The 19,694-nt window shown below is 36.7% G+C and overlaps 1 protein-coding gene across 3 annotated transcripts in view; it reads right to left on the reverse strand.

Moving 5' to 3' along the window:
• The window catches only part of Fbxl20 (F-box and leucine rich repeat protein 20), a 111,072-nt gene that overhangs the window by 74,041 nt on the left and 17,337 nt on the right, over positions 1–19,694 (reverse strand). The gene's annotated exons all lie outside the window — the stretch shown is intronic.

Raw genomic sequence — 19,694 nt, forward strand, 5'->3', positions numbered from 1 at the left:
TGGGTTTTTCTGTGTCCTCTATTCTGTATCATTGGTCTACAATGGTATTTTGGTGCCAATATTATGCTGGTTTTGGTGTTACTATGGTTCTGTAGTACTGTCATGCTAACTGCTTCACTCTTCTTGCTAAGAATTGCTTTGGCTATTCTGGGTCTCTTATTTTTCCAGATGGATTTCATGATTGCTTTTTCCATTTCTATGAGGAATGTCATTGGGATTTTGATTGGAATTGCATTAAATCTGAATCATGCTTTTGATAGATCTTTTAAGGTCTTCTTTAATTTCTTTCTTGAGAATTCCCTAGTATTTCACCTCTTTTGTTTAGCTGATTCCCAAGTTGTTTGTTTTTTTGTTTGTTCGTTTTTGTTTTTTGAGGCTATTATAAATGGGGTAGTTTTCCTAATTTCTCTTTCAGAAGATTCGTCACTGATGTACAGAAATGCATTTGACTTATGGGTGTTTTTGTATCCTGCTACTTTGCTGAATTCATTTATTAGTTCTAGAAGTTTTCTGGTGTAATTTTTCAGATCCTCTAAGAATAGAATTATTTTGTGGGGCAAATAATGATAGTTTTGAGTTTTTCTTTTCCTATTCATATCCCTTTAATTTATTTCATCTAATTGCTCTGGCCAGAGTTTCAAGGACTATGTTAAATAGAAGTTCACCTTTCACTTTCTGATAAAGCTCTTATTCTTTGTTAAAACCTGATGCAGTGACCTTCCTGCGACATGTCAGAGTCTAAAAGGCAGCCACTTAGAGAGAGCACCTCAAATACCCTTATGGTGACATTTGTCTGGCAAGTCAGCTCAGGAGGTAAACTGAGGGTAGTAGATTCCTAGTGAGTGACCGGAAGTGCCTTACTTGTACTCTCATAAGAAACAACTTCTTTTTCTGGCACTCTTCCTCTTCAGAGTCACAGAGTATAATTTCAAACTGCCCAAGTGATCAGGGTTCCCCCTCCTTGGAGGGTGGCGGACCAGTTCCTTATATGAAGTAGATCCAAGCACCACATGGATGATGGGGCCATCCTAGGGGTTTGACTGAGAATCACACTTCCTAGTCAAGCAGAGTTCACTAGTGTGCATGCTCTCTCCTTCCCTTCTTCCTCCTAAAATCCTGCAGATTCCCTTTTCCAGCTTAGGGAAACAATAAACACTGGTTATAAAGACACCAGAAGAGCACTCACTTCCTCCAACCCACCCAGGAGAAGCTAGGATGGAGCATTACAGGTCATGCAAGTGCCTGACAGGAAAAGTCCCAAATGAACACTACCTGTTCCTAGGTCAGAAAGAATTTAACGAGTTCATCTGGGAAGACACGTATGATGGCTGATCACTAAGTGTCTTGAGCAACCTCATGTTTCATCAAACAGGCAGAACACACCCTAGACACAACAGACTGGCCCTATGGTGAGAACTTCAGAAACAAAACCAGCACTCACAATGATCTAAAACACAAAGATCCCCAGATAATTAGCGGAATGGCAAATAATCCTCTCTTCTAACTCTGTTCCTCATACTCACCTCTCTTCCTTCTCTGTGTATTTTCTAAACACAGGCAAGCTTTTCTACTCGGGCAGTCTGCTACCCTTCTTCTGCAGTAGTTTTAACATTGCTGCTTCCTCTCTTTACTCCTTACTTATTGCCCCCTACAAAAAAGATATTCCAAGGTTTGGGAGACCATGATCAGCAGGGATCCCACTTTAAGGCCCCCTTGGCTCTTTTCCACCACTTAAAAAAAAATCGTAGTTGTAGCTGGACAGAATACCTTTATTTTATTTGTTTATTTTTGTAATGCTGAGGATCGAACCAAGTGCCTCACGCATTCTAGTCAAGCACTCTGCCACTGAGCTACAGCCCTAGCCCATCCACCTTTTAAATTTAATTTAATTTTGCAGTACTAGGGATTGAACCCAGAGTGCTCTATCAATGAGCTACATCCCCAGTCCATTTTCTGAGGCAGGGTCTCACTAAAAGTTATACAGGCTGACCTTGAACTTGCAATTTTCCAGCCTCCCATCTGGCAAGTAGATATCTGAAGGTCATTTTTCTTTTTTAAAAAATGTATGCCCCTGGGGAATTAGTCACATTTTATTTTAGAAATCCTACACATGAGGATTTAGGATAACTTACAGGGGAGATGTCTTGTGGTTATCCTTTACCTCATTTTAAATGGGGTCATTTGGGATGATAAATGAAAAGCAGAACATTTTTATCACTGTCCTCATCACTCTCATTCTGATGGATACCACAAGATCCTACTCAGTGATAGATGAAGTATGTTTTCACTCTCTCTCTTATTTTTATCTCCAGACCAGAGGGTCACATCTGCTACTGACATCTCCTAATAGGTAACACCCTTGCCACAGCATTTGGAGAAAGACTTCAGGATATTTGTTTTGTTGCTATGTTAACCCCTATGAGTAATTGTGCTTACCTGCTTGAGATCAGAAATGAGAATCACAAATTATAAACTAAACCTTCTTGTAAACAGAGTTTTCTTCAGGCCCTTGAAAATGTGATTTGGTGGATCCTACAGGACACTGAGAAAGTTCAGCGGATCCTAAGGCCCCAAGGATAGTTGGGTGCTAAAATGTTCCTCAAGTCCAGAAATGCCTGACCTCTAATGCAACATAATTTTCAACAGCTTGGCCCACAGAAGCACTCTTGCCTCTGGTGAAACAGAATCACTCTGAGAGGTGGAGGCAATTGTTTCTCTTTCCTCTCAGACATAAGGTCGAAGTTCTAGCTCACACACAAGCTAAATAAACTGAGTAACACCTCACCCATTCTGGCAGGTTCGCCACTGGGTATCGGAGGTGCTTTGAGGTTAACATCCTAAAAAGTAAAAAAAAAGGACTGATTTTCTTTTATAATACCACATGGCCTCAATATAAGTTGAAAAGTGAGAAAATCTGACTTTTTTTCCTTGGTACTTCAGATTGAACCCAGGGACATTTTAAACTGCATCCACCAGCTCTTTTTATTTTTTGAAACAGGGTCTCACCAATTAACTAAGCAGTGTGGGGACCTAGATCTGTCTCACGGAAAACAAGTGGTCACCTGAACCATCCTCAGTGTCAACCATGACACTGAAGTTGGCCATCCCCAACTGTAGGGGCCTCCCCTATGTGTATGTCCTCTATTCTATAATCTTTCATGCTTATTGTTCACTATGTCACACAATAGATATCTACAACACACTGTTTTTGTTTTAGAAAGTGATTTGAATTACAAACTAATTAAACCATGACAGAGGTCTTTGTTCTGTTTTCTAAAAATCTGTGGGATCCATTTTGGTTTGCTGTAATAATTGTAACAGTTTAACTTTTTGAAAACTGGGAAATGATGAATCTAAATGAAAGCTATAAAATCTTTGTTTTCTATTTTTTATGTAAGTATATGTACATGTGGGTATTATGTATTATGTCTACATGTGTGTTTGTGTTTCTATGGTACCAAACTGCCTTATGAACACGTAAGTCCTCATAAATTAAGAAAACATACACAAATGCTTTTAGATCACATGACCTGGGTAAATCTTACAAAATACATGTTCATTTTGTGTTACCTAAAAATAGCTATTAAAAATAATTTTTAGGGGGCTAGAATTGTGGCTCAGTGGTAGAGCACTCACCTAGCACGTGCAGAGCCCTGGGTTCGATCCTCAGCACCACATAAAAATAAATAAATAAAAGTGTCAACTACAACCAAAACCAATTTTTTTAAAATAATAATACTTTTTAGGAGCTGGGGTTGTGGCTCAGCAGTACAGCGCTTGCATAGCATGTGGGAGGCTCTGGATTCGATCCTCAGCACCACATTAAAAATTAATTAATTAATTAATTAATTAAAGGTATAAAAAATAATAATAATTTTTAAGGGGCTGGGGTTGTAGTTCAGTGGTGGAGTGCTTGCCTGGCACATGTGAGGCCCTGGGTTCAATTCTCAGCACCACATAAGAATAAATTAATTAAATAAAGGTCTATCAATGACTAAAAAAAAGTTTTAAAAAATAATTTTTAAAAATAAAAATAGCTGTTAAAATAGGTAAATTAAGGTATAAGTGGAAGAAGTATTTATAAATGTATATATTAGAGAAAACATCAAAGTTATTTACAAGTAAGTTAAAATAGTAAAGCATTAACTACTAGATATAAATTCAGCTTCTTTAAGTCTATAAGAAAACAATATATTTGGGTCTATCAAGTATGTTTTCATACATATGAAAAACAGTTTAAAGTTGGGTGCAGGGGCGGGTGTTGTGGCTCAGTGGTAGAGTGCTCGCCTAGCACGGGTGAGGCCCTGGGTTCCATCCTAAGCACCACATAAAAAACAAATAAATAAATAAATAAAATAAAGGTATTGTGTCCAACTACAACTAAAAAAAAAGTTGGGTGCAGTGTCGCACATCTGTAATCCCAGCAGCTTGAGAGGCTGAAGCAGGAGGATTGAGTTCAAAGCCAGCCTCAGCAAAAGTGAGGTGCAAAGCAACTCAGTGAGACCCTGTCTCTGAATAAAATACAAAATAGGGCTGAGGATATGGCTCAGTGGTTGTGTGCCCGAGTTAAATTCCTGGTACAAAAAAAAAAAAAAAACATTTTAAGATTGCTTTCTTCCTGAATCTTCATTACAATATTATTGAGTTAAAATTCTAATAACACATGCAAAGAATACAAAAACAATAAGCTATAAGAAAACTAAGGGCTGAGGTTGTGGCTCAGCCTAGCACATGTGAGGCCCTGGGTTCGATCCTCAGCACCACATTAAAAAAAAAAAAAAAAAAAAAAGGCATTGTGTGTCCAACTAGAGCTAAAAAATAAATATTTTTTAAAAAGAAACTATAAAAAGCATATGTTATTTTATTAAGAAAGAAGTAATTTTTTTTCTCTAAATTTAAGATCTGTGTAAGGACTGTTTCAAGATATAAATTTATATCAGCACAGTGGCACATGCCTGTAATCCCAAGACTCAGAAGGTTGAGGCAGGAGGATTCCAATTTGAGACCAACCTCAGCAACTTTGAGGCCCTAAGAATTTCTCAAGACCCTGTCTCAAAATAAAACATTAAAAAAAGTGCTGAGAATGTGGCTCAATGGTTAAGTGACCCTGGATTCAATCCCTGGTACCAAAAAATTAAAAAATAAATTTAAATAATTTTAAGGCAAAATAAAACCAACGAAGAGTTATAGGTTCGGGGATATATTCTAGAAAGGAAAGTTAAAAGAAGAAGAGAATATTTTTGGATTAGAAAAGATTTTACATACAAAGTGAAATTATTGTTATAAAATAACTAGATTGTTCCAAGATGGGAAAAGGAGAGAGGGGGAAAAAGGATATAAACAATTGGATATAGAAGATCTGTAAAGGCCAAATACTGGAAAATTTATGTAATTAAGTATAATTCAAAAAATTATTGGGTCTAGGATTGTGGCTCAGTGGTGGAGTGCTTGCCTAGCATGTGTGAGGCACTGGGTTCAATTCTCAGCACCACATAAAAATAAAATAAAATCTACAACTAAAAAAACCTTTAAAAAATTACTTAAAAGGCTTTTTCTAAGGTCAAAATATACTGATGTAAAATGCACAGAGTCTAATTATGCTTAAAACAACAAGGTTTTCAGCTCTTAATAACATTTACCAAAAAACTGACTTAACAAAGACTGTATTTTATCAGGATAATCTCTTGTGTTTGTTTTCTTTGACCTCTGGTAACTGAAAGCCCAAAGACTGGGTGCTTTTTATCTTTACTACTGCATGTTATAGTTTGTATAAAACCCTTACACCCAAATGAACATCCTTCATGTATAAGGCACACTCTGTTCATTTCTTTCTAACCCACTGGAATAAAAACTCTTGAAGGTCCATTAGAGATATGCTTCAAGCCTGGGACTGTGGTGCACACCTGTAATCCCAGCTAAGACAGGGGGACTGCAAGTTGGAAGTCAGCCTCAGTAGTGAGGCTCTTGGCAACTTAAGAGAGACTCTAAAATAAGTAAGAAAGGACTGGGGATGTAGCTCAGTGGTAAAACACCTCTGGGTTCAATCCCCAGTAGCAAAAAAAAGGGGGGGGGGAGGGGCTTCAGATTCTAGATAGCTCACATTCTTCTAATAAAGCTATTTTGCCTTGTTAAAACCTGATGAGTCATTAAATTCTTTTCTTTAATGTGTCAAAAGCTTGGAAGGTCTGAGTAGAGGTCTCCTCTGTCTCTGGAGAAACTACCTTGAACCACCTTATGGTGACACCACCATTGTATGTTGGGTATGTAAGGTAGATAACTTTTTAATTTATAAATCTCTGGATAGAAAAATTATATCTCAGGAGCCTTCTCTGCCTCTAAATTTGATTCAGATAACAAAGTAAAAGGTCTTCAAACTAATTTGTTTGGGGATAAGACATTGGGAGGAGATAATTTTTACATGTGGTTAGAATCTGAATCTTTGGAGCCAGAAGTCAAATGTGATAGAATCTTATAATAATGACCCCTACTAGGCAATTATATCCCAATAAAGCTGGAGAAAATTAAGTTACGCCTCACCAGGCATCCTGTATTTCTAGTTTGAGCTTGGTACTGTAACTCGAATATCCATGGTTAAGAGGAAACTGGTAATGTGGAAAAAGTCATATTGTGCTTCCAGTCTGCTGGAACTAAAATAAACCCATGTTATATTGTGAAATAAACATTTGGTCTTTCTCCCCATTTCTTCATATATAACTCCTAAAATTCTTGTAATCTCCTATATAACAGTTTCTTTTCCAATGCTAATGGGTGAATTTCATGGCTGGCAGACCTTAGGTAACTTCAGAATAGGAAGTAGTCACTGGAAAATAAGGTTTGGGGGTTGGGGTTGTGGCTCAGCAGTAGAGCACTTGCCTGGCACGTGTGAGGCACTGGTTCGATCCTCAGCACCACATAAAAATAAATAAACAAAACAAAGGTATTATGTCCATCTACAACCAAAAAAATAATAATAATAAGGATGGATTAAAGGATTGGGACTTTCAAACCCACACCCCAGCTGAGAAGGAGAGAGGATACAAAGGTTAAATGGAGCCAGGCACAGTGGAGCCTGTAACTCAGCAGAGGCAGAAGAATCACAAGGCCAGCATTAACAATATAGTTTTTTAAAAAAGGAAAGAAAGGAAGGAAGGAGGAGGCTAAGATGATCACCAATGGCCAAGAATTCACCAACCACGCATTCGTAACGCAGTCTTCATAAGCCCTAGGACAGGGTTTGGACAGCTCCTAAATAGCTAAATATACAGGTTCCTGGAGGGTGTCAAAACCAGAAGGAGCATGGAAACTCTGCCTCCCTTCTCTCATACCTCACTTTGTTCATCTCTCATCTGTATCCTTTGTAATAACCTTTATAATAAACTAGTAAATGTAAATAGTATTTCCTTAAATTCTGTAAGCTGTTCAAATAACTTACTGAACCCAATGACGGGGTACTGGGAACTCTAGTTTATAGTCAGTTGGTCATAAGCATTAGATAGAACAACCTGGGGCTGGTTTATAGCCAGTTGGTCATAAGCATTAGGTGAAACAACCTGTGGCTTGCAATCGGCATTTGAAGAGTGGGTGAGATGGAAACAGTTTTGGGATCCAGTCTTCCTCATCTGATGCTATCTCCAGATAGTATCAAAACTGAATTCAGGGCTGGGGTTATGGCTCAGAGAGAGAGCACTTGCTAGAATGGGTGAGGCCCTGGGTTCGATCCTCAGCACCACATTAAAAACAAATAAATAAAGGTTAAATTATGTAAAAAAGAAAAAAAAAGTTAATTTAGGACATTAAAAAAAAAACGAATTCAATCAGAGGACATCCAGTGCACACACTACAGAACTCATTGATCACTTGCTAGGGTGGAGAAATCCCCCCTTTTGAGATCACAGAAGTCTTCTGTGTTGACTGTTGTATGAGGTTTATTTTTCTACACAACCCCATCTATCATATCACAGCTTGGAAACACTACTTCAACAAATCAAATTATTAATTCCAATAAAAAAGGAAGAATTTTTTAAAAATCTAGTTCCATTGTTCTAAAAATTGCTCTAGCAAACTTTTCTTAATGAAAATTTCATTTTATGGGGCTGGAGTTGTGGCTCAGCAGTAGATGGCTCAATTAGCACATGCGGGGCTCTGGGTTCGATCCTTAGCACGACATAAAAATAAAATAAAAATATTGTGTACAACTACAATTAAAACAAAATATTTATTTACTTATTTATATTTTTTTAGATGTTGATGGACCCTTATTTTATTCATTTATTTATACGTAGTGCTGAGAATTGAACCTAGTGCCTCTCACATGCTAGGTAAGTGCTCTACCACTGAGCCCCAGCCCCAGCCCCACTAAAACAAAATATTAAAAAGAGAAGATTTCATTCTACTTACAGATAATCCAGAACATTACTGTCTTTTTGCATTTTTTATAAAGGTATTTATAAATTAAACTTCATACATACTAATAAAAATAATAAATAACGGCCTGCAACAAACCATATCTTCTGTGACAATGCGAGAATGCCCCTTTGCAAAATGGTCTTTTTTTTTATTTAAAGAAATTCTTTAAAAAAATTTTTTTATTTGTTGATTAACCTTTTTTTTTTTAATATTTATTTTTTAGTTTTTGGCAGACACAACTTCTTTGTATGTGGTGCTGAGGATCGAACCCTGGCCACACACATGCCAGGCGAGCACGCTACCGCTTGAGCCACATCCTGAGCCCCCTGATTAACCATTTTTTTAAGATTCATTTTTATGTGGTGCTGAGAATCAAACAGTGCTTCACATACCAGGCAAGTGCTCTACCACTGAGCCACAGCGCCAACTCCTGCAATACAGTTTTGCTGCTCCTTCCACTCCTTACATCTAGGTTGACCATGACAATTGATCTGAACAAGAGAATATGATAAAAGTAATGTTGTGTGATTTCTAAGGTTATACCTCAAGAAACACTAAGGCTTTGTCTGACCTCTTGAATCATTCCTAGTGCCATGTTAATAAAGCCTAAACTAACCTTCTGAATGATGAGACCCCATGTGAAGTAACAAAACCAGCAATGCTGAGATCTTGGACTGTAATAAAAGGTCTCTTAGACATTTAAGCACCAGTCAAGTCACCAGATGACTGCAATCTCATGAGTGACCTTTTGGAGAGATAAGCAGAACTTCCAGGCTTAATCATTGTTTTAAGCAACTAAATTATAGGATTTAAGGTTAAGGAACTGCTGGACAGCAAGTACTGCAAAAACAGTTTTTTTTGCCAGGCATGGTGGTGCATACCTGTAATCCTAGCAACTTGGGAGGCTGAGGTAAGGGGATCACAAGTTCAAGGCCAGTTCAAGCCCCTAAGCAACTTAATTAGACCTGGTCTCAAAATACAAAAAATACAAAGGGCTGGGAAAAAATAATTCAAAAATATACTAAAACAAACACACACACACACACACACACACACACACACAAGCGCAGTGGGTTCAATCTCCAGTACAAAAAAAAAAAAAGGTTCTATGTATTGAAAAGTTTATGACTCACAATCTCACTTTTTCTTTTTAATATTTTTACTTATAGATGGATGGAATATCTTTATTTTGTTTATTTATTTTTATCTTGTGCTGAGGATCAAACCCAATGCCTCACATGTGCCAGGCAAGCCACACCCCCAACTCAACAATCTCAACAGATTAAAAAAGGTAGCTAACATGGGTCAAATACCGGTGAAAGAAAAATTCTGGGGATAAAGTAAGAATTTTTATTAAAAAAAATCCAGAGTTGAAGCTGCAGAAATTTTTAAAAAATATTTTTTCTTATAAGTAATTTTTACTGATTATGCCATTCCCTCACTCAACCAACACCAGATGTTTTTCCAATTGGCTGATTTTCTTGCCAGAATCTAAAAGGGAAAACTGTTTTGTATGGCTAAGTAAATCTAAAACAAAATAAATTTATAATCTCCCCACCCAACATCTTGTCTCTAATAGAAATAGCACTACTTTTTAGAAGCAAACTATCACCATTGCATTACCATGTCATAAATAAACTATCTTCTAACAAAGATATCTCTAGATAAAATCACCAAGGGAAAAATACATTTAGAAAACAGACATATTACTTAATAGGTCAAACTTTGTTCTTTGGCACCTTCTAACATCTGACTCAACATCCCAAGTTTTCTTTTATGCTGACTTCTGTTTTTGTCCATTTTAACCAAAAACTATGGCCATTCCTAATTCTTTTCTCTCAGCAGAATAAAGTATCTATATACTTTTATTCTGATTTCTCTTGAGCAGTTCCTCTATTTATTTGGAATTAACCATCCTCAGCAACATTCTCTGGACTCCATGTACTTTCATGAACTCCTAGATATAATTGGATCTCAGGTTGAACTACTACTCAATTCTGAAAATGTTCTATGCCCTATAAAACTTCCTTTGATATTATGAAGTAAAAGGAAAAACTAAAAATTCACAGTGGTAATATAATTTCATATCCACTGCTTCTCTATTCCCATCTACCTCATCTACATACATATGAAATAACAAGAAGTAGATACTGGAAGACAACAATGGGATGACTCAGGATCAGCAAACATTTAATCCAATCTCAGATTCCAAAATAAGAAAGCAGTTTCATGTCTTCATGTACAAATCCTAGTAGGTGTGCCAGAAATTGAAAACTAGTAGAATCCATGGAATTTTCCAAGACATAATCAGATAATCATTTTACACTTCAATACACATTCTAAGTCACCTCAGTGCTATGGAACTATTTCCAAACCAACATTATTTTAATGTATCAATGCTATTCTTTGTAGAGAAGTATTTCTCTGCTTTAGAAAACATAAGAAACTAATACATACTACCCTAGATTTCTTAACTGAATGCTAGAAATCGGTTTAGATTCATAAAGGAACCAAAAGAAAGAAAAGTTAAATAAAAACAAATATTCTTTAAAAAACAAGGGAAGAGCTGGGTGTGGTGGCACATACATGTAATCCCAGCGGCCTGGGAGGCTGAGACATGAAGATCTCGAGTTCAAAGCCAGCCTCTGCAAAGGCAAGGCACTAACCAACTCAGACAGTGTCTCTAAATAAAATATAAAATAGGGCTGGGGATGTGGCTCAGTGGTTGAGTGCCCCCGAGTTCAATAACCAGTATCACCAAAAAAAAAAAAGGGGGTGGGGGGTGGGGTGGGGTGGTGGAACTTTGAAAAAAAGAGAAAGTAGTATCAAATAGACCAAGTAAATATATTAGATCTCTTGGGTCATATAAACAAGACAGTGGTACTATTAGAAACAAACAGAAAAAATTCCTAAAAAAGTTCTGGGAATATGGCTCAGTGGTAGAGTGCTTGCTTGCCTAGCATGTGCAAGCACAGGTTCAATCCCCAGCACCACACACCACAAAAATAAATAAATAAATAAAGATTTAATTAGGTATTTGACATTAATTAGCATTCCAATGGAATGAGCAAGAAATTTTTAGAACACCCTACAGATTTAGAACACCCTACAAACTAAATTTTTAAATATAAAAAGACAAAGAGATTTGAGAATTACATTATGGTTCTTTCTCCATGCATCCTACTTCCATACTTTCTACTGTTGGGGGAGGGTGTTATTACATGTTTTATTTTCAAGAGTTATTTGTTTATTTTTTTAAAACCTTTATTTATTTACTTTTATGTGGTGCTGAGGATTGAACTCAGGGCCTCATACATGCTAGGGAGCATTCTACTGCTGAGCCACAATCCCAGCACAAGAGTAATTTTTATCCATTGAAAGATTTCTATAAAATAACACCCTGCCCATTTGAAGATGCAATATCTCATTTTTTAGAGTGTATTACCCCTCTTCCCCACTACTTCCCCACCCCTTTTTCCCCTTGTGATTTTGTTTCTTTTTCTTTTGTTTGCTTTTTTGACCTCTGTTTTAGGCAAGGCTTTTCTCAACTATCTGTTTATCCTTGGCATCTACTTTATTCCCAGTGTTAAGAAAGTAAATGAATATTCTTTATAATTTCAATGATCCATAGTCCATATGCAGATTTACTTAGCTTCCTTGGCCTGCATTCTAACCTCTTATAACCTCTTCACATGTATGATATTCCTGGATCCAGAATCCTAACCTCCATTTCCTCAGAAGAAAAACGGAAATAGGGAGAAGTAGGAATTTGCCCAAGACTTAACCACTTCATATAAAACTTTTAATTATTGCCTGCTTTTAATCTCAAATCTCATCATTGTTTCACATTATGTTGCTCAAGCTGGTCAGTCTCAAACTCCTCGATTCAAGCGATCCTCCTAACATTAGTCTGCCAAATAGTTGGATTTATAGGCACCAGTCACTATACCCACTTTATCCTTGACGTATAAGCTTATACATGCTATATAAAAAATTAATTTTGTTATTTGTGACAAATCTATATATTTATACTTATACACATTATTTATAATACATAAACTATACGTTTTATACACTATATATAAGCTTATCCTTGTCTCATATAAGATCTTTTGTGAACAAGTCCTGAGTCCTTTTGGAGATTTTATTAGGTATACTTGTTTCTTACTGACAGAATTCTGCAAAAAACTGAGGGTATAGTTTTCTCCTATTGGCTAAGTCACTTAACACCCTTCTGTCCTTATTTTTTTGTGGGGTGGGGCAGTTCAAGGGATCAAACCCAGGGCCATGAGCATACTAGGCAAGTACTCTACCACTAAGTCACATCCCTTCAAAAGAAGAGCTGAACTTTCACATCTATCATGCTTTCTTCTTCCACTCATTTTTGTCCCCATGATTTCATGCTTCTTTTATTCCTTTATTATAATTTGAGTACTAGTTTAAAAAGGAAACAAGATTGTACTGGGTTAAACATCCATGTTTATCTAAAACTACCATGCAACAGTTTTAAATGTCTTGACTAAAATCAAGATGGTATATTTATTAATCTTGTGGACATCACATCACAAAACACATCAGATAATAGGAATGGAACTCAAAATATTCCAACAAGATGATAACAGGACTAGAATTCAAAATATTCCAAAAAGAGGAAACTGAAGATAAGTAAGTTTTAAAATCTTGAATTTAAACAATTCACCAGTTACATAAACATAAAACAGGAAACCCGTTTCACAAAAACTTGAGTTTTAGTTTATCATGAGCTTGTTATGTGACTTTTAACAAATTTTAAAAGAAAAAATTAAAATTTCAGTCTACACTAATGGGAAACAAAGACCAGGTAGGTCTTTGGTGTTGCTGGGTTCCTCCATTGCCCTGTATATTTGTGGTCGTGGGCCCCGGAGCATTGGGCCCCCCTGTCCGTTTTTTGGCAATGGAGCCCGATGCTTTTTTCCACGATATCGTGGGTAAACACTTGGTCCTTGTCAATTTTTTGATAATGGAGTACCCTCTATGGTGGTTTGAGAAGGCATTCATTAGGCCAATGTCTCCCTCTACAGCATCGTGGGCAAATACCCGGTATTCTACCCCTTTGATACCTAGTTTTGTTAAACCGTCCTCCTATGGGGCAATTCCTTTTAAAATGTCCTGTTTGTTCGCAATTGTAGCATGTTTTTAGCCTGGCATCTAAAGCTTGTTGTACTGCAGCTGCCAAGATTTGCCCTTGTTCATTAATGTCTCTACATAATTTCATACATGTGTTTAAATCTTCATGTTTCCATGGTCTAATGGCTTCTTTGCACCAAAGATTTGCCTGGTTATAGGCTAGCTGTTTAATGAATGGCACTGCTTGTTCTGTATCCCCAAAAACTCTGGTAGCTGTTTGAATAAGCCTATCTACAAATTCACCTTAAGGTTCATTAGCTCCTTGTATAACCTTAGATAATTGACCTTGTAAATTTCCATGTCCTTGTAAAGTCTTTCTAGCCCTAACCGCATTTGCAGCAATTTGTGAATATATGGCAGGATCATATTCAATTTGTTGCCGCTGACCTTCATAAGGTCCTTGTCCTAACAACATATCTAGATTTCTCTGAGGATAACTGGCTGCTGCTGCATTTCACCTAGCCATCTCTATGCAAAATTCCTTATTGGCAACCTTCCATAACAAATATTGCCCTCTATTTAACAAGCTTTACATATGCTAGCCCAATCTGCTGGCGTCATGTCCAAGTTGGTAATGGATTTGACCATGCTTACAGTGAAGGGTGCTTGGGGACCACAGGTTGTTACAGCCTCTTTTAGTTGCTTCACTGTTTTGAAATCTAAACTACGGTGAATTCGTTGCCTGCCTGTCTGCTCAAATACAGGGCATGCTAATCTTTGAGGTCCTGTTTTAGGATCCCATCTATCAACTACAGGGGTTGGGGGCCCCCCAGAATATGTTGTTTCTATAGATGGAGCTGTTGGTTGGACATTTATGCCCTCTGGTGATAGAAAGGTGTTAGTAGCAGCCTCCTGTTGTAACTTTTTTTTTTAAATTTTTTAATATTTATTTTTCAAGTATCGGCGGACACAACATCTTTGTTTGTATGTGGTGCATGAGGATCGAACCCGGGCCGCACGCATGCCAGGCGAGCGCGCTACCACTTGAGCCACATCCCCAGCCCTGTAACTTTTTTTTTTTTTTGATAGAGCCTTTTCCTTTAAATTTTCTTCTTCTGTCTGACTAACTTGAGAGACCTTCTCTTTTACTTATCTACTATACTCTGAACCTCTAACAATTTACTTAACATTCTTTCAGTTTGTTTTTTACTAATTTCTGATCTACTATAAAGATAATGCAACCCAATAAGTTAAAACCGAAACAGAATGGAACAAAAAATCGTTGTATCAGTTTTTCTATTTTCTTGACATGTGCATTTGTGTTCTATCTCTATCTGTTCCTCAGGGGCGAACAACTTCAAACCTTGAGCCAACCATTTTCCCCAGTTTGCCTGAGAAAGTTCTAGGGACAGGCAACTTGAAATAAAAACAAAATAAATCAAAATAAGAACACATTGCTTTTTGAAATGGTCACCCATTCTTTCGCTCTCCTTCAGGGGCAAGCAATTTCACTTACCTCCAAGCTTCAGGCGTTTCCCGTACGGGCCACCAAATGCAGCAGTCTGGCTGGGCACAAAATAACCGAGCGGCCACAAAGCTTTGTAGGTTCAAACAGCAACTCTTTATTCCCGAAACTCTGACCGGCACTCTACAAACACTTCCCAGGAACACACTCCCTCCACTGGGCTCCATGCGCCAATTCTCATGGAACCCTGGGAGAACTCAACAGGAACTTCAAAGTAGTGGGCGCCCTAATCCCAGATCCGCCCTATTCCTAGCAGGATCCACCCTAATCCCAGAGCAGCCAAATTCCTAGCAGGATCCGCCCTAATCCAGGAGCCACCATATTCCTGGAGCAGGGTCACCTTTCAATCATTCCCTCTGGCAAAAATGCCAGGTGTCATTCAGATTAAACTTTGGCTCTCAACAACAAAAAACTTGAGTTTAGTTTATCATGAGCTTGTTATGTGACTTTTAAAAATTTTAAAAGAAAAAATTAAAACTTCAGTCTACACTAATGGGAAACAAAAAACAGGTAGGTAATTACCATTCTATTTTGGATGCTCAATAGTAACTCTTAACATCACATTAGACAAAAATGACAGGGTAAATATCATTAAAAGAATAGATCCTAGGCTGGCGTTGTAGCTCAGTGGTAGAGCACTTGCCTAGCATGTATGAGGCACTAGGTTCAATCCTCAGCACTACATAAAAATAACATAATAGCCAGGCATGGTGGCAAACATCTGTAATCCCAGTGGCTTGGGACCCTGAGGCAGGAGGATCACAAGTTCAAAGCCAGCCTCAGAAACTTAGCAAGGCCCTAAGTGTCTAAATAAAACACAAAAAAGAGTGGTTAAGTGCCCCTGGATTCAATCCCCAGTACCAAATAATAATAATATTAACAACAACAACAATAATAATAATAATAGAAAAAAGGTGTTATGTCCATCTAATATTAAAAATTATTATAAAAAAAGAAAGGATAAATACTAGTATAGTGAAACATTCGTAAATGGAACCTTAGAGAAAAAGGTATAGACATTAAAATTGTAAAATGAAAGAATATTAGAATTGTTTTATCTTGCATTTAGATATCTAAGAATTGTCCTTTAGAATTCTGATAGCCAACCTAGAAAAAATGGAGAAAATTTATATTAAAACAGATTTGGCTTAAATAAATTTGTAGAGAAGTAAGCTCTCCCCATTATTGGTCACTCAGTTTTCTCAATATTAAGGATATCATAGACTGAATTTTGGTTTTTTCTGTTGTTGTTGTTGTAGATGACATGATACCTTTGTTTTATTTATTTATTTTATGTGGTGCTGAGGATCAAACCCAGTGCCTCACATGCACTAGGCAAGCTCTTTACCACTGAGCCATAACCCCAGCCCACATAGACTGGATTATTATATTGAGAAGGATCTTGAGCAAGATAAACTTAAGTTTTTACCAAAAAGGAAACCAAGAAAAAATAAATGAGTATAATTTACATAAGGATTACAGAATTACTAAAATTAAGATAGGTATATATCTACCATTATTTTTCTTAAAAAAAGTATCAAAATTAAAATAAATGTAGATTCAGGAAAAGGCAGGCCATTGTCATCACTGAAAGTTTTTATTATGAGTTAGAACACAGGCTTGATAACTCTGTTCTTTGGCAGTAACTGCCTAATTGTAAACAGTGGTGATCCAAGATGAGGGGGAAAAAAACTCTAGGAAAATGACAATTTTCACCAGGCACTATAGCACATGACTATAATCCCAGCTACTTTGGAGGCTGAGGCACGAGGATCACAAGTTCAAGGCCAGTCTGAGCAATTTAATTACATCCTATCTCAAAATTTAAAAAAAAAGGCAGGACCTGGGGATATGCTCAATGGGAGAACATTTGCTGCCTAGCATTGTGGGTACAATCCTGTGTGTGTGTGTGTGTGTGTGTGTGTGTGAGAGAGAGAGAGAGAGAGAAAGAGAAACACTCTTTTCTAGCACACATACAGAAGATATTTTTCAAAAATATATATGCATTCCTTTTTTGTTTTTTGTTTTGTTTTGCAGTGCTGGAGATTGAATCCAAGGTTACTCAAGCATGCTAGATATGCATTTTTTATTTATTTTTTTGGTACTGGGAATTGAACTCCAGTGCTCAACCACTGAGCCACATCCCCAGCCCTTTTTAATATTTTATTTAGAGACAGGGTCTCACTGAGTTGCAAGTGCCTTGCTAAGTTGCTGAAGCTGGCTTTGAACTCACAATCCTCCTACCTCAGCCTCCCAAGTCCCTGGAATTTCAGGCATGAGCCACCACACCTGGCTTTTAGATAAGCATTTATGATGGTACAATTTTTTAAATGCTGGTTGTCATGGGGCTGGGGTTGTGGCTCAGTGGTAGAGCACTCACCTAGTATGGGCATGGCCCTGGGTTCGATCCTTAGCACCACATAAAAATAAATAAGATTTTTTATTTAAAAATAAATTAAAGATATTGTGTCCAATTACAACAACAACAAAAAATATTCAAAAAAAAATGCTGGTTGCCTTAATTAGTTAGCCCCCTCCTTGTTTTTTTCCCATTTCATTAACTCTAGGCTTTTGCAGATTTTCTAAAACCTGAACAGTTCTATAGTTTGGTTATGAATAATTTTGTGAAGAAGTCTGCTTATATAACAAAAACATGTTTAAATGGGTTAAAAAATAAACAGCTACAATCCTGTTTAATGCATAAACAAAATTTTTAAATGCAGAGGACATTCTCTTCTTGTGCAGAAGATGCTCTAATCTTTTACCTGGCTGCCCAGCATTCAGTAACTGGATGAGGGAAGGAGAATGGGAGTTCCACTGGACAAGAGAATAGACATCTCACTTATTTGGTTCCTGTCTCCCTTTTTCATCATGGCATCTTAGTTTCATTCTCCTCTGGACATGGGAGTCCTGAGTTCTGACCTCTTCAAAGTCAATTCTTTCAGAGAAAAAAAAATCTCCTAAACAAAGCTGATAGTTACTACTCAACCACTCAGAATGGGTAAAGTGGGAGAGTACTGAGAAGGATGTCTCCCAATACAGAATTTCAAAAAACAATGTTGTTTTTAGGTCTTCATCTTATCCCAGCCTTCTGTGGTACTCAAATCATGATCTGTATCTTGCCAGTAATCTCTTCCATAGGCACTGGGGTTTGACCTTCCTTTCCTATGCTATGTCACTTACTATTGCTCTCTTTTCTCTCTTCCCACACAAGAAGGAATATGTTTGGCTAGAAATTTAAAAGATGAATCTTATTATGTACCCTGCTCTTAGGTAATTTTCATAAAGAGCCTGGAAATAATTTTACTTTTCTGTCTTAAAACCAGAAAGGGCTGACTCTGATAATCTTTTAAGTGAAATACCTTTGAAAATGAGCCAATCACTGTTTAAGAACTAAATGTTCAGATTTAATAATTAAATCCCAAATGTTAATAAAACTAAAATTGAGAACTTCAAATGTTCAGTTAGACTACTTCTTGTCAAATATATCTGAACTTTCTAATCTATGTCTTTATACCTTCTATCTAGAGACCTACACATTTTTAAAATATTTAGCTCCAATGTCTTATCTTCTATGAAATATTCTCTGATTTTTTTTTAGAGGGCGTCCCTCTCCTATTACTGTTTTAGATAAAGAAGAATTTTAGATAAATAAAATCTGTTTTTTTTTTTTTGTGGCACTGGGGACTGAAATGCTAGGCAAATGCTCTACTACTGAGTTACACTCTGAACTTCTTATTTATTGAATATAGTGAACTATCTGACTAGTAAATCATAGAAGAAAGAAGCTTTGTGGTTCTACCTTTTCTAAACAAGTATTCTCCAGGGTCAGGCTCGCTCTTGCACATAGTGAAGTTTGATTCAAGATAGCACTGCTTGGATGGGGAGCCATCAATCTACCTGATAGCCTTCAGTTAACAGGTACAACTTGGCTCACATACTTAAAGTCATGTCCTCCAACCTTATTTCAACTGTAATGAAACTAATATTTGGGCCCCCATATGCCACTCCTGCTTTCTCCATTTGTCTAGAACTTCAGCAAAAATGAGGGAAGCTTTACTTGGGCCCCTTCAGAAATCACAATATTCTCTAGGTAGGTATGTTCTCTTATTTCCCTATAATTCATAGCACTTTGATTTTGGTTCTATTACAGAGCTTAATCTTTGTCTTTCTGTGTTTATTCTTATAAAAAATTTTTTAATTTGTTCTTTTTAGAATTATATGACAATAGAGTTTATTTTGACATATTATACACACATGGGATATAATTTCTCATTCTTGTGGTTGTACATGATGCAGAGTTACACTAGTCATGTATTCATATATGAACACTGAAAAGTAATGTCTGATTCATTTTACTGTCTTTGTGTTGATTCTCTTCTAACTTACTAGACTGTAAGCTTTTAGAAGATAAATTAGCCATAGTACATGACAAGTCACACAATAAATATTTGGATTAACTGATGGGAAGAGCTTGTTTCTTTAATCTAAAAGTAAAGATTTTATGTTTTCTTATTTCTTATTTCTGGTAATATTCATTCTAAAGTCATACACAACAATCACCTTTATTCATAGTGCTAGATAACTAATCTTGAAATGAAGATTTTATTTTTCCCTGCCAAATTTCTTCTACAACATGTTGTAAAGGAAATGGAGT

The sequence above is a fragment of the Marmota monax genome, unplaced genomic scaffold (genome assembly GCF_021218885.2).
Source record: "Marmota monax isolate L192 unplaced genomic scaffold, Marmota_monax_Labrador192_F-V1.1 WCK01_AAM20220418_F8-fsc00064, whole genome shotgun sequence".
NCBI lineage: Eukaryota > Metazoa > Chordata > Mammalia > Rodentia > Sciuridae > Marmota > Marmota monax.